At 48.8% G+C, this 26,211-nt stretch overlaps 1 protein-coding gene across 3 annotated transcripts in view; it reads left to right on the top strand.

Annotated features, from left to right (window-relative positions):
* Positions 1 to 26,211, top strand: part of NFASC (neurofascin) — a 154,136-nt gene that overhangs the window by 6,062 nt on the left and 121,863 nt on the right. The gene's annotated exons all lie outside the window — the stretch shown is intronic.

Genomic DNA, 26,211 nt, shown 5'->3' with positions numbered 1-26,211 from the left:
ATTACGGGGGCTTGAGACCCTGTCCCTGCCCTATAGGTGGTAAGTTGAAATACAAGGAACATTTGCTAATTCCAGACAGTAAGTGCTAGAAGGTCAACGGAAGATCACATTGGGCTTGGGTAATGTGGAAAGGCCTCTTGCAAGGAGGAGTCCTTGGGATGGGTCTTGAGATCAAGACTTGAGCTGCTGGAAGAACTATAAAGGCAGGAATGTGTGGAGGGTCCTTGACTCATGATGGATAAATGTCAGGGCTTGGGTGGTGGGTGCGTACACTTCAGTAGTGAGGGTTGTGTCTGGAGCAGTGTGTTGAGACATAATCCTAGAGAACTCTGAGTGCTGGAGTCTGTACTCTTTTTGCCTCATTGTACTGTTGTCTCCCTGCTTTACCTCTCTGAGCACCAGCTTGGGGAAAGGCCTCCTAGGATGGGGAGTTCTGGCCATGATGCTGTGCTAGCTCTCCTGGCTCCAGTTTAGGCCAACTGGGGTGGACTGACCAGATGCTAAGTTTTGTTCTCAGATCTTGTGATTTTCTGGGATGAGAGTGAATGTCTGGCAGAGCAATTCCAAGGACTTATCCCAGTGATGCGAATTCTGTTCTTCTTTACTTATGCTGGCCAATTTGCTTTGGCAGTAGCATTTCTTTACACGTATTTAGTGGAAGCTTCAATTTCAGGGTCAATGAATTTTGTAACTCTTTAAATTACTAAGAATGTGTGTATGTGCATGTTTGTGTGTGTGCTGCCTATGTTAGTGAAATTATTCCAACTAGATTCTGGTTCTAGTTTGATCTTTATTTGCAATGTAAAAGTTATTAAACATTTCTGGGCCTTATTTTCTCCTTTGCAAGAGGGGAAGAGTCACCTCTATCTATATCTTATTGTATGTAGATACATAAGCCCAGTGCTTTGAGGATGTTGAATACGAGGAGGTATTAGAACTATCATTTTGACAGGAAGTATAATATTGAGCTAGAATCATAAGTCAGTTCCCTTCCCCCTAACTCTTGGAACATCCTGACTTGTGAGACCAGCTGGAATTTTATATGGGGGCATTACTGTTTATACTTCTTGTTATTTTTCCTCGTCTGTTGGGGCTTATGAATAATTAGTAGATGAAGTTAGTACACTGCTGTTGGGTGTTGGTTGACGTATATGAGAGAAATTTATATGCAACAGATTGTTATCATTCTGTTGGTGTAATACTCATTGTGTGGTATTTTTCCACATGTTGGAGGTGGTGTGTTCTTTATGAAGGAAAATGCGTCTGAGGCCATAGAAAATTTTCCTCCACTGACGTAGGTAAGGACAGAAACTAGATCTCTTTCTGATCATCGCCACACACTGAATGGAATTGAAGCCTCTGTAGCTCACATTGGGAGCTAAACCAGGATTCTCTGGTTGACTCAGCCCTGGGCTGAGCCCTGGTTTTGTTTTTATAAGATATTCATTGCACCTGCAGTTATTCTTTGAAGCTCCTACTATGTGCACTACACTCTTCTATACAGGAGCTTGTTCTGAGAGAATCTTTGACTCAGAATGTTAGAAATGTTTTAGCCCAAGGTCGTTATTTCACTGATCTAGAAACTGTGACTCAGTGGGTGGCATGACTTAATTGTGGCTGCGTGGCTGCCGCTGGCAAAAGCTACTTCTTCATTCACGTACTGGCCCACCAGGAACTTTAAAAACCACAAATGAACCTAGTAATGGTACAAGATGATACATAATTTAGTCCCCTAAAGCGTGATCTAAACTAGAAGTGCTTTGGGATATCAGAGAAAGGAGGAAATCAGCATAGACTAAAGTCCTCTGGAAGGTTCTGAAGAGAGAAGTAGGGGCTAGCTTGAGCCTCTGGCGATGGGCAGGACGTGAATAGGCAAAGGCAAGCAAATGGCATTTCTGCTGGGCAGGGTTTAGAGGAGGGAGCAGCCAGTGTGCTCAGGCATGGTGAATTGGCCGGGCTGGAGCAGAGGAAGGTGCAGCTGGAGGGACAGCTGGGGCCAGCCTATAGCAAGCCTTGACCTGCTGCCTGAAGAGTTAGACTTTTCCTTGGAGTTGGTGAGGAGCATTTGAAGCTTCTTAGTCGAAGTGGCTCAATCTGAAGACAACAAGCCTGCAGGATTAGAAGCAGGTGGGAGATCCCTTCACAGGCAGCTGCTGGTTTCTGAGGGGATAGTTCCTTCTGAAGGGGTGTTTGGGAAAAAGGGGAGCGCTGAAACGTCTCCGTTGCTGGGAGGGAGCTTGTCGCTGTCCAGAGTGCTGACCTGTTCCCTGAGAGATTTTTCTCCCCGGTGCTGCCAGGTTAGAAAAGTAAAGGTGGGGAATGCTTAGAACCACCCAGAGGGATCTGGAGAATGATTCTGGCCAGGACTAGGCAGCATGTGGGCTTTCTGGCAATAAACTGGTTTCAGCATCTTGTGATGAAAGTGAAATTGTGGGTCCTATTAAGGAGAGACCGAGTCTGTACATGTATGTGTGATAAGATGACCCAACTTCTAGCCCTGTAAGTTGTGCATTAGAGTCTTGTGTTTACACGAGAGCCCCAGCACATTGCGTCTTTCGTTGGGAAGATTCACTCCCTCTACTCAGCACGCCACAGAGCACCCAAACCTCTCCAGCAAACCAGGAGAGAGCCGCAGAACTTTTCAGAAGATGCTTCTCATTTCTTCAGATGACACATGTAAATGCTCGATATTAGTGCTGTCCAATCAAACTTTCTTTGATTATGGAAATGTTCTCTATCTGCACTAACATGGTAGCCACTAATTATCTGTAGCTAATGAGCACTTGAAATGTGACTAATGTGACTGAAGAATTGAATTTTGAATTAAATTAAATCTAAATTTAAATGGCCACATGTGGCTACTTAACACAGTGGCTACTGCGTTAGACTGAACCGCTCCCCAAGCCAGAATCCTTGATCTTTGCTGCTTACCCTTGCTTATCGGTCCTTCATACCTAAGTCCTTCTGACTTAGAGTAAAGTGAACTCTTGAATGTGGGTAAGTTTGACAAATTGCTGGAGAAAGCCTCATGCTGAATCTGAACCGAAGTCTATCTTTGGCTGAGTCTGGCCCCGACTTTCTCTTTTTCACAGTGAGAACAACCATGCATGATGCCCTGCAGTTCTCCATTCAGGGCAGAGAGAATGCTCCTTGGATTCTGGCTGGGGTCTCAAGGAACTGATCCAAAGCTTTTTGGAGCCTCACATGGGCAAGCTATGCAGGGTTTATGGCCCCGGAAACCAGCCTCTGGGGTGGAGTCCACATGCTGTGCTGTTATGTCAGATGTTTGCAGACATCCAGTACGGACAGGTTCTTGGTCTTTACCTGTCTCCCATCCTAGCCCTCTGTACCTTCACTCTCGTCCTGTTTACCTGGCATAGTGGACATGGCCTGGTCAGGGTGTGGGTAAGTGGTACAAGTACGAAAGTGGGGGGAAATGCTTAAAAATGCCAACCAATAAGCAAATAATAATAATCTGTTAAATACTGGAGCAGGAAATTTTCATGGTGTTGGCACGTGCCAGCGTCCGTAGGCCTGCCTCACTTTACCGTAAACATGCTTGATGTCCTTGCATCTCTGGTCCTGTGTAAGTCTGGTTTCCTAAGCCAGAGTGCATGCGTTTTGAAGGTATGCCTTATTGTTTGCTTGTTTGCTTCCATAGAATCTCAGTGGGCTGACAGTAATCCCTAACAAATGTCTGCTTGTGAGTAGCTCTTTGTTAGCTTGGAGCGTTGGGTTTGACCCCTAGAAAATGTGTACATGTGGATACAAATAATATTTATTGAGCCCCTGCTGGGCGTAAGTCTCTGTGTTCTGGACTGTGGGCAGTGACAAAGGAGGAGCCGAGGACGGTCGCTCCCTGTCTAATGGGAGAGCAAAGGCAGGCACGTGTGAAAAATGACACACACACAGGACTGACAGAAACAAAGACAGAAGTGATATCAGGGATCCAGAGCTGGGGTGGGGTGCAGGGTGCTGGGGGGGCGAGATTACGTGTGTGTCTCTGTCCGGCCTTCTCTCGAGGATTCCCTCCTTCATGAGGCTTAGCTGGTACCAGCCACCTCCTTGCCTGTGGGGACAGTGCTGTCTTTATGGCTGGCCAGGCAGCTCGGCCCCTCGCTGGGGCTGTCCTGAGCACAGTGGTGATGAGCCCCCTCGAGGAGAGGGGTGGGACAGTGGGGAGGAGGACTGTGTGGAAGGGGAAGAAACTCCTTTTTCTTCTTATCCCTTAAATGGTGACAGGGCCTTCTCTCAGCCTTCCTCTTGGTCACAGAAGGGGTTTGTTGGGACTCCAGGAGCTCTGATCTGTGGAGCCCCATGAGGCAGGCCAGATGCGGCTCTGGAGGAGAGAAGAGAAGCAGAGCTTGGTGACGTGGCTCCCCACAGCCACCCAGGCCCCTGCCCCACTCTCCAGGGGTGTGCTGTGCCTGGCGGGAAGCAGGTGGGCTGCATCTCCCAGCTGGGGCTGGGGAAGGACTTTCGGTTGACTTGCAGGGAGGAGTCTGCCTGGCGCCATCCCCCACATGGTACTTCTCAGTCCTCCACAGGCACACGGATCACTGCGCTCTTGTTAAAATGCGGATTCAGAAGGCCTGGATTGGGCCCGAAATTCCACGTTTCTAACATGTTCCCAGGTAACGCCAATACTGCTGGTCTGCAAGCTACATTTTGATGGGCAGGGCCCTCCTCCCGTGTTCTCACACCTGCCAACATGGTAACATCAGCTGGGGAGATGCCTGAGACCCAACCTGCACCTACTCAATTGCAATCTCTGAAGATCGAGTCTAGGCACTGGTATGTCATAAAGGCCCTCTGGGCAATTCTAATATACAGCCTCGGCTGGAAACCGCTGGGTCTCTGGGTGGTTTTTCTCCTCCCTCCACTGTGCTCTTCACCTGGTTGTGCCTTCCTTACACCCAGAGATTACAAGTCACTGGGGGGCAGAGAACGCCTTAAACCATATTGCTAGTACCTGCCCCCCGGTAGTTCTCACTGCAGCTGGTAATAACGTGATGCCAAGGGCTCTGCCACTTGGTGCCACAACCACCACCTGCGCTGGTGGCTCTGCCCACCGCTCCTGTGGATGTATCATCGGCCGTGAGGGATCAAAGCATGTGGTTGGCTTAGAGCAGGTCAGCTCTACTCTTGGAATAACAACTCAAAGTGGGTCTCCAGTGCTGGAACTCAGTAAACCAGCAGTAAGTACATACCGACTGGATGGTGACTTCGGTGTGGGGTGGCGGAAATGGCACTGAATTAGGGATCTAAAGAACAGGGATAAAGTGACTAGTGTAAGCTATTTAACCTTCCCTAGCTTTAATTTTCTCAATCGTAAAATGGAGATACTAATGCTCACCTAGCAGGGTGACTTAAACAGTCACAATATAGGAGAAATGCTCTGTAAATGCTAGTGTTGTGCAGACACGTGGTCGTGTGAGAAGTCATCTTAAAAGTGGCAGGACCAAGCGATAGGTGTCAGTCCTCTAACCTGAGTGCTAACAGACTCTCCAGGGTCTCACCCTCTACAGCACAGCCAGGGGGCTGTGGGACGTGTGACTGACTGGACACCTACTCTGTATCAGGTACCGTGCTTGACTTTTGTCATCTCATTGCTTCATCACAACCGTCGGGTTGGATGGTATTATTCCCATTGCACTGAGAAAATGGAAGCTCAGAATGGGAACTGACTTACCAAAGGAGCACGTAGGTCTGTCTGATTCCAAAGTCTCCTAATCCCGGCTCATTACCCATCAGGCAGTTCTGGGTTCCAGCACAGGCTGATGTCCCTTTGCTTGAGAAGCTTCCTTGTCTGGGGGTCGCTTCTATTAATGAGTGCACTAAGAGGCTGGGTATCAGGAACTCGCGTCTTCCCATGGGGAATATTGGGATCTGACAACACTGGAGCTTTCTGGGTCTTGGCAGACATTGCACCATAAAGCCACTGCACAGTGTTCTTCAGCCCCTGAGGTTGAGGCTGGGCTACCTTCCCCATAGAAGAATCGCCGTCTGCCCACAAAGTCGCCTCTCTGCTTGACACAGCCATTGAACCCAGCTCTGGTCTGTCTTGCTTACCTAGGTTTACTTTTTATTGTGACACCAAAAGAACACACAAGGGGGGACCATCCCATGAGCCTCCTCTCACCCACCTTACTTCTGGCTGTGATGTCAACAGCATGCTTTTGTCACCTGGTGCCAGTGCTCCCATCCTGGGTCGGGGTGTGACGCTTCTCCCCCCGTAGGTTTAGCACTGAGGGAGGCCTCAGGTCTGCCCACCCTCTGGCTTCAGCACTGAGGCTAGTGTGACAAGGGCTCATCCTGGGAGCAGTCCCCCTAGCTAAGCGCTGCAATGAACGGGGGCTGGGACGGCTGATTTGCATGGTCTGACCAGTCAGGGGGAGGAGCCCCTAGTCCAGGTATTTATCTATCTATACCTGGACTGGTTCTTTAACTCAAGACCTTATCAGGCATTCACTGAGGCTAACTGAATCCACACTAAAAAAGAGAACTATATGCAGTTCCCCAGACTGGAATCTCAAGCATGACTACACAGGAACTGCAAATCTACAGGGGTCTTTGGACGTAAATTTCGAATGCTCCTTGCTGAGGTATTGACTGATCACTTCCGGTCCACATTTGTTCTCCTGCTGTCTTCTAATTTGGCTGATTTTTCTCTTCTGTATTGCATGAAATTCTGTGCTGGGATATTGCTTTCCTGTATCAGGGCCAGTATTACAACAACTGGAACTTTCTTAAGCTTTGTTTAACCTCTGGGACGTGGGTGGGTTTGGCTGGTTGGCCCCAGGTCGCTGCCTCTTTTCTTCCTCCATCTGCCCCCGTCAGCAGTGGGGCTGTCAGTGTGTTGTCGTGCTGCCCTGCAGCTGGGGGCTCAGGTGGGATGGGAGGTGTCTGCCATTGGTGTCTGGGGGGAAGCTGAGGTTTACAGGAGAGGAAGCAAACAGTTATGAATGCTGTATGCCCAGGCCCTGCTGGAAGGGTCTGGAAGGCAGGTGTGGGGTGGGTCAGGTGCTGGCTCTATTCTGAGTCAGACTGGTAAAATCCTCTCTGAACATATCCCACAGTTCTTCTGTGTTCCTGAAACCTTGAAAAATAAAGAGAGAGCTTTTAGATGGCACCATAAAAGTCGCAGCTGGGGCTCCTGAGAGCGAGAGTGCTTTGTTCCTCAGCGGGCCAGTGACGTCGTCGGGGTCCACCCAGATGCTGGTGTGTTGGGACAGACCGAAATAGGCCAAGGACTACTCAGTGGTGGCTAAAGATGTTCTGCTTGTTGAAAAATTTTAAATTGAAAAATTTAACTTCCTTCCTTTCAGCTGGAATCACCATCTTCCAGTAATCCTCCAAATAACGAACACAAACGAAAGTCGTCTTCAGCCGATGTAGTCTCTAGGCGTTTTAGAAAACATGGCGTTGCTCCTTTGGTTACATACATGCAAATCTACAGGACAGGTGATATTGCAGACACCTAGGGAATGTGTACGGTTCAAAAAGGAACACGCCGCAAATGTCACCCTAGCAAAACGGGAGGTCTATGGCACTACCCGGCATGCCGTTGGCATTGTTGTAAACAAATGTGTGAAGGACGAGATTCTTGCCAAGAGAATTAATGTGCGTATTGAGTAGATTAAGTACTCCAAGAGCCGAGATAGCTTCCTGAAATGTGTGAGGGAAAATGATCAGAGAAAAGAAGGAAGCCAAAGAGAAAGGTACCTGGGTTCAACTGAAGCGCCAGCCTGCTCCCCCCGAGAAAAGCACACTTTGTGCCGACCCTGGAGAGCACCTGAGCTGCTGAGCCGATCCCTATGCATTCGTGGCGAAATAGGTATTAAAGAAAAAGACCTCCAGGCTGTAAAAGAAAATTTATTGAGATAGTTAATTCACAGCTACTTGCAAGACATAATACGGAGAGATCCTGTGTGCCTTTATGCAGTTTTCCCCAGTGGTAACATCTTGCAAAACTGTACATAATATACTCTCACAACCAGGATATTGACATTGATGCAATCCACCGATCTTATTCTGATTTCCCCCGTTTTACTGATACTCCGTTCTCTGTGTGTTGCTCAGACTGTGTTATGTTCATTTTTCTACTTTCCCTCCTTTCTCCCCTTCCCAAGTTTGTTTTTCTGAGTTCACATTGTGAAATGCCGAAGGGCATGTGTCTGGGCTTGGAAATAGAAGGTGGGGCAAGAGCAAGGGCCTTGGAACCAGACTGCCTGGGTTCACATGTGGCCCTCTATTCACTAGTTGTGTGATCTTTGGCAGATGACTTAAATCTTCTCTAATTTTCATCTGCAAACTGGGAGTTAAGTAGTGCTTACCCTGCACTGGGTCGTTAGGATTAAAATAGTTAATGCCCACGAACCCCTTTGCACAGTGCCTGGCAAATAATAGTAAGTGCTCCGTGAAAGTTAGCTATTGTTATTTCCCTGCACCCCCTTCCTGATAGCAGCTTCATGCCCTGCCCTATCTGAGTGCACCTGATGGCTTTGGTGAGTAATCATAAAATAGTTTTGAGCCTCAGGTACTCTATCGTGTGCTAGGTACTGTAAGAATTATAGTGGAGGCAAAGAGGCAGTTTTTGCCTTAAAAACCTTGCACTGTAGTTGAGGAAGCACACCAGGCATCCATGCATGGCAAAGACAGCTAACTACACAGGTGATAAGGGACACATGCACACGGATGCTTCAGACCGTGTGGTTCTGCTGCTGCTGCTGGTCCAGGGACCACCCTTGGAGAGCCACTAATCCAACTCCTTCATTTTGCAAGTAGGGGCTTGAGGGACAACAACTTAGTAATGGTCATAATACTATTTGGTTTCAGACCAGGATCAAACCCAGATGTCCTCATTCCCAGCCCAGTGGTCTAAACATGTGATGTTCTGGTCACTTGTCCTCCAGGAAGTGCCAGCAGCTGGGTGGTGAGGGCCTGCCTTCCTGAGGCTGAAACTGTCCCAGCTCTGGAAAGGGGACGAGAGCAGACACAGTACAGCATGCCTCTGGGGGCAGGAGTCCCAATCCTGACCCTGCAGCAGTTTCTCTTACGATGCCTGGCCATTCATCGGTTTACTTCTCCAGCAGTCATTTACCAGCTAAGTACCTTGGACACGAGCTGTGTCTGGTGCTCTGAGAGGCACCTAGGCAAACAGGACTCAGTCTGAGTGCTGTGACCACTCTTTCCCATCTCTGCCTTTCTGATCCCTTGAGGCTGCCTTCGGAGCCATCCTGTCCCCAAGGGGCATCCAGTAAGAGGACTCAGAGTCAGGAGACCGGATACTAGTCCTTGCTCTGCTCTGACTTGCCAGGTGACCTCAGGCAAGTCTTTCTCCTCTCTGGGCCTCAGTTTCTTCATTAGAAGATTCAGTGAGGCGATGGGTTCTCAAATGGCTTATAATGATGGCATCTGTCTTCATTTCTGTTGTTCGTCAGTTACTTAGTACCTTTTCCATGTTTTCCTCCTTCATATGAAACAGACTGGGCTCTCCTAGTGTGCAGGGTGTGAGGATTTGAGGAGATGAGATGTGTCTCATGCTTCCGTCTCTTGGGCGGCATATTATCTGCTGAACGCTGCCAACTGCAGTGGCGGCTTTGCCCTCAGAACTTTCATTTGCTTTTCTTCTTAGTCTATTGTTTATTTTATCCGTAATGAACTATTAGTGGAGACAGGAAACATATGGAACTTCATAGAGTTAACGAGGAGCACAATAATAATTCTACAAATTTCCCGGAAGATGATGGCTACCAGATTGGATCCATTTGACCAGAATTTTTATATGACACATCAAGATGTTCCTAGTACTAAAAAAAAAGTGATAATTATATCTAACGTGGATTTTCATTTACTGGGAATGAACACTATCCACATCTATAACAGAGAAGTGAATGTAAATCAGTCTTAAAGCTTCTTTTAGAAACGAAATTTAAAACTTAAAAAGCGCCAACTATGTGAATTTCCAATTTCAGGATGTGAGAGCAGCTTTTGACTATTTTTATACCTTAACATTTGATGAAATTATTATAATGTAACTTGATCCCGGAGCCTGACATGATGTGACATTTAAAAATGTGTTATCAAATCATGCTTTCTCTTATCTAGTTAATCTGAAATAAATTGAATAGTAGGTGCCACCGCTAAATGGGGGAAAAAGTTGAAACTTGCCTTTATGCGTGTAATAGTCATTATTAAATACTGTGCTAAAGCTACACTCTATAAAAAATTTTAATAAGCTCATCTAAAATAACATATTTTCAGACTTAAAAATAACCAACATTAATTAACCAAATGTTTTAATATTTCCTTGGAGTGATCACAAGATAAAAAGATGGGAAGCATTAGAGAGAACAAAATCCAGGACTCCTTCTGGCTCTGATGCTCTGGGAGTCTAAGATAGTGCAGGGTCCAAAAACTAGGAAGAACAGGAGAGGATGGCAGGTTGGCTGGGCGTGGGGGATGCAGCATGTTCCCCTTCCCAATGGGTTGCTGTTGGAGATGGGATTAGACATGTTCTTTGAGAGTCCAGATGTTAGAATTCAAATCGGAGAGCAGCTTTCTGTCTAGTTTACCCAAGAACTTTCTACCTGTTAGAATCACTGGATCATAGAATTAGAAGGGACATTAGAGATCATCTGATCCTATTAGAGCTGCCCCCAAATAGAAAGTGGAGGGACAAGCCTTGTGAGGAGTGAGTTCTGCATCCCAGGGGGAGTTTAAGCAGAGGCCTGTTGACTCCATGCCTGGGACAGTGGCCTGATGTCTTGGGCTCCATGGCTGGAGCCTGCCAGTGGGGGCTCAGAACTGTGTGAGGCCAAATGGACAGTACTCCCTCCCCTCCTCTCCCACCTGCTAAAAGTCGTCTTTGGCAAAGGTCCATGGATGGATGAGCTCAGGACCCGGTCCTGGGACTCCTGGCAGTACCGCTGTGGCTCCACGAGGCATTTCCAGCCCCTGTGCACGCCTCGCCTGGGAGAGTGGGCTGGTATGTCTTCATTGGCATCAGCATTTTAGATACATGATTTGGGGAAGGGGGCTGATGGCTTGGTCTGGAGGCCAGGACATATCTGGGGCCTTACCTAGCCCATAGCTTCTGCTGCGCTATCAGTAGACACTGTGTCTCCATGCCCCCTCCTCCTCCCAGCCTGATACTTTCACGACCACACTGACAGATGGGAAGCAATGCCACAGAAAGCCCAAACCCCAGATAATCTACGACCCACATTTGGTTTAGGAATGATCTACTGGACGTCTTTTTTTTTTTTTTTTAACATAGATTATCCTTCCTAATTTTTCTTTACTTGAGGCTGAAAAAGTGCTTTAATGTACTCAGAGTCCATATTACTGTAGAAGTGGCTAGCCTAGGATGTGTTCAGGCTCAGAAATAAGCTGTCCCAGGCCTGAACATTTGCTGCAGATAATTGAGGATTGCTTTTAGTTCTCCATAATCACATTAGCTTGTATTTTTACATGTTAATCCCCTTCAACTTTGGTTATTTCCTGTGTGTGTATCTCCCATATCCCCCACCTACACGTGACTGGCCTCCCAGAGCCCCAGCCTGGAGCTTGCTTTCTGCATCTCTTTATACCTGGGGCTCGGTAACAGGCTCCCGCAGTATTGTGTGATATGGTTACGATGAAGCCAACTGAATCAAAGGTTTATGACTTTAAGGCTCTCCTTTGCGTTCTGTTCCTATCTGGGGGGAGATCTTTGCTGTGTGTATGTGTGTGTCCTAAACACAGCTGTTCACACAGCTGATGTCTCTTGGTATCGTGCCAAACTCATGCCCGCCCCCCTGCCCGCCCCCCTCTGTCTCCCTGACTAGTTGAGAGAAGCCTCTGATGCTCCTAGCTTGTCCCACTCGGAGAGTGAGAAGGGAGTCCCGTGGTGTCAGTGCCAATGGTATTCTCAGCTGGGCTTCTCGGAATACTCCGTTTCTGCCTGCTCCTCCGCCTGGCAGGGCCAGCTAGGCACACTCCTGGCTCTCTCCTGGCAAGGAGGAGCCCACCATGGGGCAGGAGAGAGATGGGCCACAGGAGAACTGATTGTGGGGGTTTCTGCTTGGCTTCTTTTCTGTTCTTCCTTCCGAGGGGCTCCGATCAAGCCTCCTGTCTATTTCACAAACCTAGACGTAACCATCGGCACCATCTCGCAGCTGGGCTGTCCACTGCCTGCACTAGGCTGCCCATCCCCACTCCCACCCACCAGCCTCTTCGTCTGACCTCTTCATAGACCCTCAGCAAGAGCTGACGTCCTTGGCCAGTTGGTGCTGTCTCTTGTCCGCTCTGTTCCTTGGGCAGAGGGCTCATCGAGGGCGTGCGTGAGTCAGGGGCTGCATGGAGGTAGCCTCTCCTACTTCCATCTTCGCCACGCCGGGCCCCTGGGTTTTTGGCTGACACTTAACCCAGCAGGTGAGCGCCTGTCTTGCTGGGAAGGGAGCTGGCATGTGGGAGCTTGGCCTGAGACAATAGAGCCCCGTTGGGTAGCCTCTCCCCACCCTCCTGACCTGGGAAATCCGCTAAGCCGACCTAATTACCTGCAGCAGGGAAGGCATATTGATTCCCAGCAGATGCTGCAGTTTGAGGAGGGAGGGGACACTTGGACAGGTGGGGGGTGTGTGTGTGTGAGAGAGAGAAAGAGACTCTGGGATTAACCCCTTGGCTGCTGCACCCTCAGAACAGCATCTCCTTTCACTTTGCTTTCCTTGTGGGAGTAAACCGCTCTGGAGTTCTTCCACGCTGCTTGGCCCTCCCTGGGCATTCCTTTCTGAGATGCCAGCCGTCACAGTGCCAGCTCAGCACAGATCTGCACGGCCAGGGGGCCTTTCTGCTCTTCCCTCTCGGCGCTGATCATCAAGAGCTGGGTCTGATTAGCCAGAAGCCCTGGTCTTTGCTCCTTCAGGGTCCCCTCCCACCCCTGTCCAGGCAGGAGCTGTTCAGTCCCCGGGGAATCCTTGAGAAGTGGTTTTCTCCTAGATCCTCTCCAGGCCTCACTGGGAGCTGACAGCTGCTTCTCCAGACCCACCACCTTCAGAGAAGCTGAGATGCTTGGGGGTGGGGCGCACAGCACGTTCACCCGGCTCATCAGGCCGTTACTGAGCATGTGCTTCACTGATAGTCTTACGGTGTCTCCTGCTGTACGAGGGACAGTGTTCTTTTACCTGCGTTGGAGAGCCTCCTTTGAGCTCCTGGCAGCCCTGTGGGGTCCTCTGACCGGGAGTCCTTATGGGGACCCCTGGGACTCAGGCTCAGTCAGTGAGTGAGGGAGGGAGCCAGGATCTGTCTGCGTCAGTCCGCCTGACTCCAGCAGCAGTGCTCTTCCCACTGCCAGACCTGCGGTGTTAGTGCAGATAGAGCATGTGTTTGAGACTTAGGCCTTTTCTTTATCATCTTAATGTGGAGCAAGATTTACACATGCAGAAAAAGACTCAAGAATGCCATCTCATGCTCAAACACAATTGACTATAACTGGGAACCAATACAGCAGTGGGATGAGGAAGGAGAAAGGCCACTGTTGACCAGGGTCGTTGGGGGAAAAATCCAGGCTTTGAGCTAGACCTTAGAAGATCAATGATATTTTGTTACATAGCGAGAAAAGGAGAGAAGCCTTTAGAAATAAGGAGCTAGGACAGACTAGGTGGTACGAATGGGGTGGGTGAGGTGTAGGCAAAGGAATTCTAATTCTCCTCTCTAAGGAGACCTCTGACTGCAGGGTCCAGTCTGTATTACTGAGTGGAGAATGGGGGCGAGGAACTGAGTGATCCCTGATTGTGGAGGGTTGAATTTCAGGGTGAAATCAAACCCAATTAGACTCAGGAACTGGAGGGAAAGAGGCTGGGGATGCCTCATACAAGGACTCTTGGAATAGCGACACAATTCTAACGTGGCATTGCTGTCGACCTCAACCTCCAACCCTCAGCCTGTCTTCCATGTTCCCAGAAGCAATTCCGTGTTCCTAGACCCAGAAGACCCTTGCCCGTTGACATAGCTGGAGATCTGGAAGGTATTTTGAGACTCTCAAGTGAGGTTGCTAAAATGGAAACCGTATAACTCAGATTAGGCAGAAAAGGCTTTAAGGGAGGAGAAGCACAAGGGAAATATTTATGAAAGACCATCTCTGTTGGGCCTTGTATATGTGTTTGTCTCATTAACCTGCACAACGACTATTAGCATGGTTCCCGGTTTACACAAGAGGAAGCTGCAGCTCAGAGAGATTGAAGTAACTTGGCCTTGGTGACACAGCTGGTCTGTGGCGAGGGCTGTTGGGCCGGAACAGGCTGACACGCTGGCTCGTAATCGCTGTGCCCTCCTGCCTCCCTGCTCGTAACAACAATGAACAGGTACGGTCTTTGCCCTCGAGGGCTTACAATCCAGTTGGAAGAATTAGCTAAAAAGGCCAAGAAGACCTCAAAGAAGGCCAGGCAACAGGGGGCAAAGGTGAACATACAGACAGATGGGAGAGCCACTGTGAGCTGCTGTGGACACAGCTCCCCGGATGAAGTGGGACCCCAGGGCACCAGTGAGGGTGGTGGACAGGGAGAAGGCCAGTCTCGGTGGAGATGGTCACCAGAGCGCCCAGAGGAGATGCAGAACAGGTGTGTGTGTGTGCGTGTGTGTGTCTGTGTGTGGTTGTGGGGAAAAATGTCAAACATACATCAAGGCAGAGACACTAGAATGACCCCCATATACCTAGTGCCTAACTTTAAAAAATAATTTATTAGGGTGAAATTTGCATGACATAAAATTAATAATTTTAATGCGAACAGTTCAGTGACATTTAGTAGATTCACAGCATTGTGTAACCACCTCCTCTCTCTAGTTTCAAAGCTTTTTCGTCACCCCAGAAGGTCACCCCCCCCGACACCCGTTTTTGCCATTCTGCCCTCTCCCCGTCCCCTGGCACCCGCTGACCTGCTGTCTGTCTGTATAGATTTGTCTCTTCTGGATATTTCATGTTAAAGGAATCGTACAATATGTAGCTTTTTATGTCTGGCTTCTTAAACTTAGTTTTCACTAATGTTTTTGAGGTTCATCCACACTGTAGGATTATCAATACTTCATTCCTTTTAATGGCTGTATAATATTCCATTGTGCATATACACCACAACTTGTTTCTCCAGTCACCTACTAATAGACCTGCAGGCTGTTTGCACCTTTTGGCTGGCAATGACAGTGCTGCAGTGAACACGTGTGTGCGTGGACTTGCTGGAGTGCCTGCTCCCAACTCCTCCAGGTATATATGTAGGAGTGGAATTGCAGGGTCACGTGGTGATTGCTGGAGGAATCGCCAAACTGTTTTCCACAGCGCTGCGCCATTTTCCACTCCCACCTGCAGTGCACGAGGTTCCAGTTTCCTTGCGTCCTCCCCACTGGTGCTTACCTTTTGGCTTGCAGATCGCCCCTCACGGCTTCGCACGCCGGACTCAGCACAGCGGGTGCCACCTCTTCCTCCAAACGGGCCCTGAAGCCCCCCCAGCTTGGGCCAGGACCTTGGCTGCTTCCTGATTCGGTTTCTCACCCTTGCTCTGCCACATGGCAGGCTTATATTCCCCTGGGTTAGGGGATTGAGCCCCGAGAAGCTGGGTGACTCTGCAGCGATGGCCTTCTGGAGCAGAGAAGCCCAAAACAGACGCACTCACTGCCCGCCCTGCCTGCCTAGCCCCAGGCTGCTGGCTGGTTTCTGGGCTGGGCTGGGCTGGGCTGGGCTGCCCCTCAAGTGCCCTCTGTCTCCCCAGCCCCCCCCGAGTCCTCTGCCCCTGCTGCTGAGATGATGTTTTCTATCCTGCTTTGGTCACCCCAGAATGACAGCTGGCTTTCAGGGGTCCTGCTTGGGTGGTGTATTGGTTTGCTAGGGCTGCCAAAACAGAGCCACAAACCTGGTGGCTTACAAACAGGAATTTATTTCCTCACAGTTGAGGAAGCTGGAAGGCTGAGATCAAGGTGTTGGCAGGGGTGGTTTCTTCTTTGGCTGTAGAGTGGCCGCCTTCCCCTCCCTGTGTCTTCGCTTGGTCTCCCCTCTGTGTGTGTCTGTGTCCTAATCTCCCCTCAGGAGGACACCAGTCTGTTGGATTAGGGCCCCTCGCATGAGCTCCTTTTACCTTAATTACCTCTTTACAGGCGCTATCTCCACATACTCCATCGTCACGTTTGGAGGTAGCAAGGGTGAGGACTTCAGCCTGTGAGTTTGGGGGGACATAATTCAGCCCAGAGCAGGTGGATGGAGCAGCAAAGGCGCTCTAATGACGAGGGAGGCACAGGGGATTTGGGGAAGGACGTGGGATTCTTCTGAGCTCTGGTCTGGTCTGAGTGGCTCTTTGAGACAAATGTAGAGGGGGAAGAGAGAAATGATGGCAGTGAAGTGGGCACTGGGGGCTTCGGGGAGGCAGGAGAAGCAGTGTCCATGATCAATAATTCATTCCTGGGTACCAGGCGGAGGGCGTTGTCATGGCAACAGGCAGCTCCGAGTGGTCGGCTGGCAGTTGTCTCTGCTCTCCCTCTCTCCCCTCCCTGCTTTCTCTTGCCACCTCCCTGCCCCCTCATTTTTCTTGTGTGTCTCCGGAGCCTTTTCATGGAGTGAAGCCTGCGCCTGCTTGGTGTAGGGACCCTTCCCCACCATGGCCATATCCCTGACTCCTCTTCCTGGAAAGACCCCAGCGAGGGGCCATCTCAATGGCGTTCCCACCATCCGCCAGGCATCTGGCTTTAGCAGAATTACACAGGGCACTTCTTTGCACGCAGCTGGTTTTACACCCTGTCTCTCCACCTCACCCAGCGAGTTGGATGTATTGGCTTCTAACCATGCTCTGCTCACTGTGCCGGATGCCTCTGTCCCCAGAGAGATCCCCTATCCAGGCAGCTGGGCAGGGCTTAGTCCTCAGGTGGGTCATCCTTGGGACTGCCCATCGTTGGCTACAGCCCTTCGTTCCTTCCTCCTGGCCTCAGTGGATGGGAGGGTGCCAGGATCACGCAGCTAACCAGGAAGTCCGTACTCCTCCACCCCACCATGCTGTGAGCTCCGCGGCAGGGATTCTATACTGAGTGCCACATAGTGGGTGCCCAGTAAATATTTGTGCTATGTTGTGGAAAAAATGAGAGAAGTCTGAAGGAGCTCTCAGACAGCAACTGAGTCAGGAGCAGGCTAGGCTCCACCCTCGTGGGTCTTTAAACCAATATTTTCCAAAGGCTGGGTCTTGGGTCCAGCAGCTGCACTGATGGAGACCATTGAATTTAATTTTTTTTGAGACGATTGAATTTTAAAGTTATTTTTCATGCACATTAAAATTCACTGCTCCCCTGATTCACTGGCTGTCACAACTAATAAGTGATCTGGGCCATAATAACCATTTAAGACTTAATGTTATTAGTCTTGTAATTGCTGCTAAGGGTCTTTTCTCTTCTCTGAGTTTATAAATCCTCATGCACAAAGATTAGGAAACCATACCCCTAAGCTGGGGCTGCCGAGGGGGCTGAGTGGCTGGAGACCAGCTCAGTGGCCTGCCTGGTGTGTTGGTTTCCTGAAAAAGCCTCCAGCGGGGGATGCGGATATGGCCGGGAGCATCTGTGAGCATCCCTGGGGATTTGGGGAAGGGAAGGAGGGGCACCCGGCAGAGGAGCGTGGCCTGGGCTGCCCTCATGACAAGCAGCTGCTGGTGGAGAGAAGAGCCTTATCTCCAGGGAAAGGACAGCTCTTCCTTGCCCCTCCCCAGCCCACAGGCTCACACCCCGATGGCCCAGAAGAGATATAGTGATGGTGGAATCAGACGGCCATGATGCTGCAGGCGGGGATTAGGGTTGACAAGAAAACCAGCTGTATTGGAGATGTCTTCCTCTGGCTTATCTCAGAAACTGCCCCCGCTTCTCCCCACAGGGGATCATTTCCCCCACACAGCTCCTCTAGTCCTCATCAGAAAGCATTTCTAACGGGCCTGAGAAGCTTTGTTGTGGCAAACGGCCAGGGCACATGGGCTGATTGTCACCGGACTGTGGGCCAGTGTCCCCTGTGCCACCCCCTCTTCTCTGCTACTTGCGAGGATCTCAGCACTGCTGCCTGTGAGAGCTGCCAGCCTGGGCCATCCCGTAGCATCCTGCCAGAATTTAGCATAGAAACTCGGCCTGCTGCTGTTTTCTTTTTCTTTTTCTTTTTCTGTGTGTGTGTGTGTGTGTGTGTGTGTGTGTGTTGGGGGGAGAGTGCTTAAAATATATATAACATCAAATTTACCATTTTAACCATTTTAAAGGGTACCATTCAGTGACATTTAGTACATTTACAGTGTTGTGCCATCATCACCACTATCTAATCCCATAACACTTTCATCTCCCCGAAAGGAAACCGCCACCAATGACGCAGTGACTCCCATTCTTCCTTCTCAGCCCATGGCAGCCACCAGTCTGTTCTGTCTTTATACACTTGCCTGTTCTGGACGTGTCACATCAGTAGAATATACAGCATGTGGCCTCTTGTGTCCGGCTTATTTCACCTGGCTAGCCTAATGTCTTCAAGATGTACCCATGTTGTAGAATGTATCAATACCTCATTCCTTCTTAGGGCTGAGTAATATTCAATTGTATAGACCACATTTTTGTTTACCCATTCATCCATTGATGGACCGTTTCGGTAGTTTTTGCCCTCATGCTATTGTGAATGGTGTCACTAGGAACTTTCTCGTGTACAAGTTTTTGTTGGAACACCTGTTTTCAATTCTTTTGCGTATGTACCTAGGAGTGGAATTGCTGGGGCACACGGTAACTCAACGCGTGACTTATCCAAGAACCACCAGCCTCTTCCTGTTCCCATGTGCTAGTCTTTGTCGTCCTTTGACAGGGGGGCAGCGTGCTCCTTGTGCCCACTCGAGGCTCATGATCTCTGGCGGCCACTTTTGGAAAGTTTCTGGTTCTTAGACCCCGGTCAAGACACAGTGACGTGGAGGAACACAACCAGGGAATCTAGTGGTGACAGTGGGGTGATTTCCTGTTATTTATAGTGGTGTTACCAGATCTCATTTGCCCACACGTGTGTTGTCCTCTAAAGCTGCATCAGTTTGGGGGCTGCCTATTATTCCTATAATGAAGCTCAGACCCTTGTTTCATCCTCCGACGGAACAGCCTTCAGCATTCCCTCCTTATGAGCTTTCTCTGCTTTTGATACCAAACAGCATTCCCCACTGCATCACCCACCATCTTCCCCATTCTTAGCTCTATCTTTCAACTTAAGGAAAAAAAATTATATCTACCCTCATAGGATAAAAATTTGCCAACATGGGGGCCCATCAAATGAATCTACTGCAGGCTTTGAAAGCAATTCCAAAAGAAATGCTTCTGAAATGTTCGAAGCACAGGCGGGTGCATTGTTGGAATATGTATATAGCCTCCCAAGGGGGCTTGTTTGAAGGAGACAGCACTCATTTAAATGTATAAATTCTGGTGTGTTCATTTAAAAGATCAGTCGGAGGCTTTAGAGGCATACAATGAAAAGCCAATGCGAATGGTTTTTGAATTATGTACACCTCCAGGAAATCAAAGAAAGACTTTCATTTTAGGTGTTTTAGGGAGATGAAGTCCCAAACATAAATAACCTTGGAGGTTAGCACAAACTAGCATTGCCCAACTGCTAGAGAGGAGAGGGGACAGTGGGGAGCCCAAAGGCATAGAGCAAGCATCTCCATCTTCATAAGGAAGACGAGGGCACCGCGCAGCCCATGGCAGGGACCATGTTGAGAAGACGGCTGTTTTTACCATTCTGTATTTTTGGAGAGCAGTGTGAGCAGAAGGGGAGCTGGTGAGAAATACAGGTGAACTGGCACCTTGTGAGTTAAGTGTAAAAAATTTTAAATATTGATAACATGTCTCTTGCTACAGCCTGGACTACTCCGGGTTTCCCTTTAAAGTTAAATATTTTACCAGCATTCAAAGTCTAGCAGAGACGCCTGGGGCAAATCACCTCCTAGGCCACTGTGCTGGGTATATTTGGCCTACTGGGTGGTGGTGTTTTTCCTCCTCATTCAGAAAACTAAAGTCAGCGGGGAAGGGAGTGGAGTAAAGAGATGGAGAGAGTGGCCTGGAGGGCAGGTGGTGGGTCAGGGAGGTTGAGTCTGGTTCTTAGGAGATTTTTAGAGGCACATTGGAGGCCTGTGTCACTGTCCCCATTTTACAAGCAGGCCCGAGAAGTGGATGACAAGGTCAGTGGAATTTCCGAGCCGAGAATAGATCCCCCTGCCTGCCTTCGCCACAGCAACTCACTCCCGGGGTTGGAGAATATCGCCCTCGGGGGAAATAGCGCTTCTGAAAACCGTTTCATGTCTTCATCTCATTTATCTCAGCAATCATTTATTCGGGGTCAGATATTGATGGATTTGACAGGAACGTAGGGAAGGATGCTGTAGTGATTTTTTAAACATTTTTTTATTGTGATAAAACATAGTTTTATGTATAAAGTAAAACTTGCCATTCCAATTATTTTTAAACGTACAATTCAGTGGCATTTAATATGTTCACAGTGTTGTGTGGCCATCACCATTTTCTATCTCCACAATGTCTGCATCACCCCAAATAGAAACTCTGTCCCTGTTTAGTAACAACTCCCTGTTCCCTGCCCCTCCCAGCCCTTGGTAGCCTCCAATCTATTTCCTGTCTCTGTGAATTTGTGTATTCTGGGTATTTCATATAAGTGGAGTCATACGATATTTGTCCTTTTGTGTCTGGCTTATTTCACTGAGCATGATGTTTTTAAGTTTCCTCCACATTGTAGCATGTGTCAGAACTTCATTCCTTTTTATGGCTGAATAATATTCCATTGTGTGGCTATACGACATTTTGTTTATCCACTCATCTGCTGAGAACATGTGGGTTGTTTCTACCTTTTAGCTATTACAAATAATGCTGCAATGAATATTGTGTATCAGTATCTGTTTGAGTCCCTGTTTTCAACTCCTTTAGGTATATTACTAGGAGTGGACTTGCTGGATCATATAGTACCTTTGTGTTTAACTTTCTGAGAAACTGCCAGACTGTTTTCCGAAGTGACTGTACCATTTTACATTCCCACCAGCAAATGTAAGAGTGTTCCAGTTTCTCCACATCCTCACCAACGTGTATTGCTTTCCATTTTATTTTGTTATAGTTGCTGTCCTGGTAATGTAAAGTGGTATCTAATTGTGGTTTTGATTTGCATTTCTCTAATGATTACCTACATCTTTTCTTGTGCTTCTTGGCCATTTGTGTATCTTCTTTGGAGAAATGTCTATTAAAATTCTTTGCTTTTTTTAAAATTTTTTTTGTCTTTTGCTGTCGTTGAGTTTTAGAAGTTCTTTATATATTCTGGATATTAAACCCTTATTAAAGCAGAATAAGCTGTATCTTCACAGTGTAAAACCTTAGCCCATCCTAGAGAACCTTGGGATTTGCAAATGTTTTCTCCCATTCTGTAGGCTGTCACTTCACTTTATTGATAAAATCCTTTGATACGCAGAAGTTTCAAATTTTGATGACATCAAATTTAATTTTTCTTTTGTTGCTTGTGCTTTTGGTTTTACAGCAAAGGATCCATTACCAAACTGAAGGTCATGAAGATTTACCTCTAGTTTTCTTCTAAGAGTTTTATGGTTTTAGCTCCTACATTTAGGTCATTGACCTATTTTGACTTAGTTTTTATAAACACAGTAGTCCCCCTTTGTCTGTGGGGGATACATTCCAAGACCCCTAGTAGATGCCTGAAACCACAGATAGTACTGAACCCTGCATATTCTATGTTTGTTACTATACAAACATACCTGTGATCAAGTTTAATTTATAAATTAGGCACAGTAAGAGATTAACGATAATAGCTAATAAAAAAATAGAACAATTATAAGAATATACTGTAATATAAGTCATGTGAGTCAATGTGGTTTTTCTCTCTCTCTCAAAATATCTTACCGTACTGTACACACCTATTTTCAGGCCACAGTTGACCTTGGGTGACTGAGACCACAGAAAGCGAAACCTCAAATAACCAGGGGACTACTATAGTATGACTTACATATTTTGGGGTCCAACTTGATTTTTTGGATATGGAAATCCAATTGTCCCAGCACCATTTGTTGAAGAAACTGTTCTTTCCCCATTGAGCACACTAGGCACTCTTGTCAAAGATCAATTTGCCATAGAAATATGGGTTTATTTTTGGACTCTCCATTCTATTCCATTGGTCTACATGTCTTTATGCCGTTACCACACTGATTGGATTACCATGGCTTTGTAGTAAGTTTTGAAATTGGGAAATGGGAGTCTCTGACTTTGTTCTTCTTTTTCAAAATTGTTTTGTCTACTTGGAGACTCTTGCAGTTTCACATGAATTTGAGTCTAATCATTCCTGAACATGAGCACTGATTGCTGTTGGGTGAATACCTGGAGGTAGAACTGCTGGACTACAGGATATCAATATATTCAGCGTTAGTACAACTGTCAAACAGTTTTCCAAAGGGACTATGCCAATTTATTCTTCTGCCAGCAATGTATGAGAGTTCCGTTGTACCACATTCTTGTCAACATTTGATATGCCAATCCTTTTGTAAAATTTTAGCCTTTCTGGTAGCCTGTCCCAAATCGTGAGTCAAGCACTGCTGTCTCCTTTGAGAGCAGTGCAGGCATCCTCGTCTGGGTTCCAGTGGTCTTTCCTCTGGCACCAGGCCTGGGAGATGCTTCTTGCTCCCGGTCCCATCTGTGGCAGTCAGGGTCTTGCTCAGTTCCCGAGGCTGGGGATCTGGCTGGTGGCGGAAGTGGAACAGAGCAAAACCTCAGCCCCTCCAGGAGAACTTGGGATTGTGTCGTGGAGACAGAGGGGACGATCAAAGCCTGCTAAAGGAAAATTGGTAACTGGAACCTGTCTTGGCTGCAGGAGGTGGTATGAATTCCAGCGTGGATGGGGCTTTTGGAGCTGTGCCGAGCCGTTGAGAGAGGTCAGTTCTTAGGTAACCGTGCTTGGTGAGAATTAGGAAGCAGTAGAGCTGTCCCGTTTGGCCTTGAAGAGCCTCCTTTAGATGCAGATCCTGAGTGCAGAGAGGGCAAAAGGCGCTTCCCAGCCCTGTAGCACACCAGGGCTGGAGACTCTCAGGCCTATGCCTTGTACTTGCCCAGCTCTAGAGGCCCTGAGCAGTGAATGCTCCTTCCATTTCCAGCTCATTACATAGCTAAACTCAGGTTGTGTAATTCAGTAAATGTTCATTGCAGGCCTCTGTGTACAAGACATGGGACTAGGCACTTGGGAAGCTGCAAAGAACAGGATGAATTCCCTGACTATAAGGAGATGTTCATTGTCTGCTGGGGAGGAAACATTTGCACATGTCGTTGCAATGAAAGGAGAGTGGAATCTGTGCTTAGTGAGGGAAGTACATAATGTCCTTTGGAACCCAAGGACCAGAGAGTCAGATTGGCTTCCTGTAGGAGGTGGCATTGGCACTGGGCCTTAAGGATGAATAGGATTTCTTAGGCAGAGATGGGGTAAAGGAATTCTACACAGAAAAAAAAAAAAAAAGAAAAGAAAGAAAGAAAGAAAACACGGAAAAAAGCAGAGGTGTGGAGGTGTCTATTCTGGGCATTTGGAGAAAAGCAAGTGCAGTCAGACTACCGGATGCTGACAAGGGCTCCCTGGATGTGTCAGCCTACGGGAGTGGATTTTCTTCCGCAGAAACAGGGAGCCACTGCAGGATTTGCATGTAGAGCAGCGGTCCCCAACCTTTTTGCCACCAGAGACAGGTGTCATGGAAGACAGTTTTTTCCACCTACTGGGAGTTGGAGGGGAGGAGGCGGAGCTCAGGTAGTGATGCGGGAGATGGGGAGCGGCTGTAAATACGGGTGAAGCTTCACCCGCAGCACACCTCTGCTATGTACCACCTTCCCACTAAGTTTCACGGAAGACAATTTTTCCATGGATGGGGGTGGTGTGGGGGGAGCAGAGCTACTGGTCCGTGATCCTGGGGTTGGGGACCACAGATGTAGAGGATTCGTTCAGTGTTTTATTTTTATTTATTTATTTATTTATTTTTTTAAAACTAGAGACGGAGTCTTGCTCTTGCTCAGGCTGGTCTTGAACTCCTGAGCTCAAGTGATCCTCCTGCCCCAGCCTCCCAGATTGCTAGGATTACAGGCGTGAGCTACTGTGCCTGGCCCCCATTCAGTGTTATTCCTAATTGGAGAGCATTCTGGTAACAACAGGGAGGCCATGGGACTGCCCCGTCCTATCCAGCTTCTGCTTCTACACACACACATACACACACACACACACACACACACACAAGCACCCACACAAACACATACACACAGAAACGCAGAAATACCATACACACATCAAGATGGACCGATGTGTGCACAGACACACACATACAGGAACTAGGACAAACACATTGAGACCTAGAGACCCACGTATCAAAACACATAGCCGTATATCAGAACTCACCTGACATATAAAAACACACACACACAACACCAATCTATAAGAAAACATACTTTCAACACCACACATGTGTCCTGAGATACCTATAGACACACTGAGACACACTGACAGGTACCCGTACTTACTGAGTCGCACCAAGGGACACGCATACAACAAGACAGACAGATACCTTGGGACAGAAATACTTATATGCCCAGGAAGCCAGGTAGGTATAGGTGCACACTAAGACATTTACGTACACTGAGACACTTTCTCTCTTTCACACACACACATACACATACACACACGGCCAGAGCATGCTCACACTCACTAGGGCATGCACATGGGGACTGAAACCCCTCCCCACAGACATATATGGGCCTCCACAGATTCACACGCGCACGTGCAGGCAGGAGCATGACAGACCTCACGGCAGGCACCCTCAGGCGGCAGGGCAGGCCCAGGTGGCTTCAGACGACTTGCGCCCAGCCACATGTCATCATGGGGTCTCGAGCCCTGGAGGGGCCCTCGGGGAGAGGGGTAGTTGTATCCCACCTCCCACTCAGTGCTGGGATTTCTAAGCTGCTCTGACAGGGTCGCCCCCAGACAGGATACTTCAGGCAAAGCAGTTCATGACTGCGAGTTTCCTGTCGTAATCATATTCACTTTCCACGCTGGGCAGTAAGGATTGTGCACCAGGGACGAGACCAGGACTGCTACAGCAGTGGCAGTCCGTTAGCAAATACAGCTGGAGGGCCTCTGGCTTGCTGCGTCCATCCTGTCCCCTGAGTCCCTTGGCAGCCCTTGGCCACAAGGGTCAACAGTCCCCTGTCTTGCATTGTTGATCTCTTCTGGTGTGGAAGAGCAGGTGGGCTGGACATGGCGCACCAGGCCTCTTCAGAGGGAGCTGTGGCTAGCAGGGCGTGACCCTGGGGACAATGGTGTGACCCTGGGGGCAGTGGTGGAGGGCACGACTCGGCCACCCTGCCTAGGACGAGATGGAGCTGTCCCCCAGGCGGGCCAGCTGTTGTTGCAGCCGTTCTGCTTTGGCACAGGTGTCCTCTGCGAATGTGACCCACATTCAGGCGGCCCCAGCAGCTGTCTCTCCCCCACATTCCTCCCTTCTGGCTGCCAGCCCCTCCCCACTTCCTGTTCCCTGCTGGGCTCCCTGGGCTGCGAGGGGCTGCTGTTTACAGGTGGCTCTGAGAGACGGGCTGGTGGCTGCCTTGGTGAGGAGAAAAGCGGGGGACTGCACAGCGATGGCCTCCAGCACCGAGCTGAGCTCAGAGCAGGCAGAGAACGGGAGGGGGAAGTGGCAGGGACAGCGACCCTCTGGGTCCCCCCACTCCTGAGCATGGGGTCAGTCTGGACACCTACCCCATTTTCTCAAAATCTTCCCTGCTTTTATTCCACTTTGATATGGGATAAATCCAGTCTCTCTGTTAACCCCTCTCTACCCGGTTAACCCCTCTCTACCCGGCTGTTGTGGAAGAGGCGGGTGGAGAGTCTGCCTGGGCAGGACTCCGCGCCCACCTGCGCTGCCCCTTCTGTCCGGCTCTGCACCTCAGGCCAACGCCTTCCACCCTGGTGTGCCTTTCTCCACTGTCCTTCCCACGCTCTTACACATGTCAGCAGCCGAGTGTTCACTGTAGGCGAGAGAAATGGCTCCACAGGAGCTCTGTGAACAGGACGGGCCGGGGCAAGATGTGAGGCTGGCGGGAGCCGGGGGCCAGGGCCGCGTTGCTGTCGGGACCCCAGGGAGAGTCAGCAGTGCATGGCGATGGCGAAGGGGCGGGCGAGAG

This window comes from Eulemur rufifrons, chromosome 27 (genome assembly GCF_041146395.1).
Source record: "Eulemur rufifrons isolate Redbay chromosome 27, OSU_ERuf_1, whole genome shotgun sequence".
NCBI classification, from domain to species: Eukaryota; Metazoa; Chordata; class Mammalia; order Primates; family Lemuridae; genus Eulemur; species Eulemur rufifrons.
This window is presented reverse-complemented; position numbering and strand designations above follow the sequence as displayed.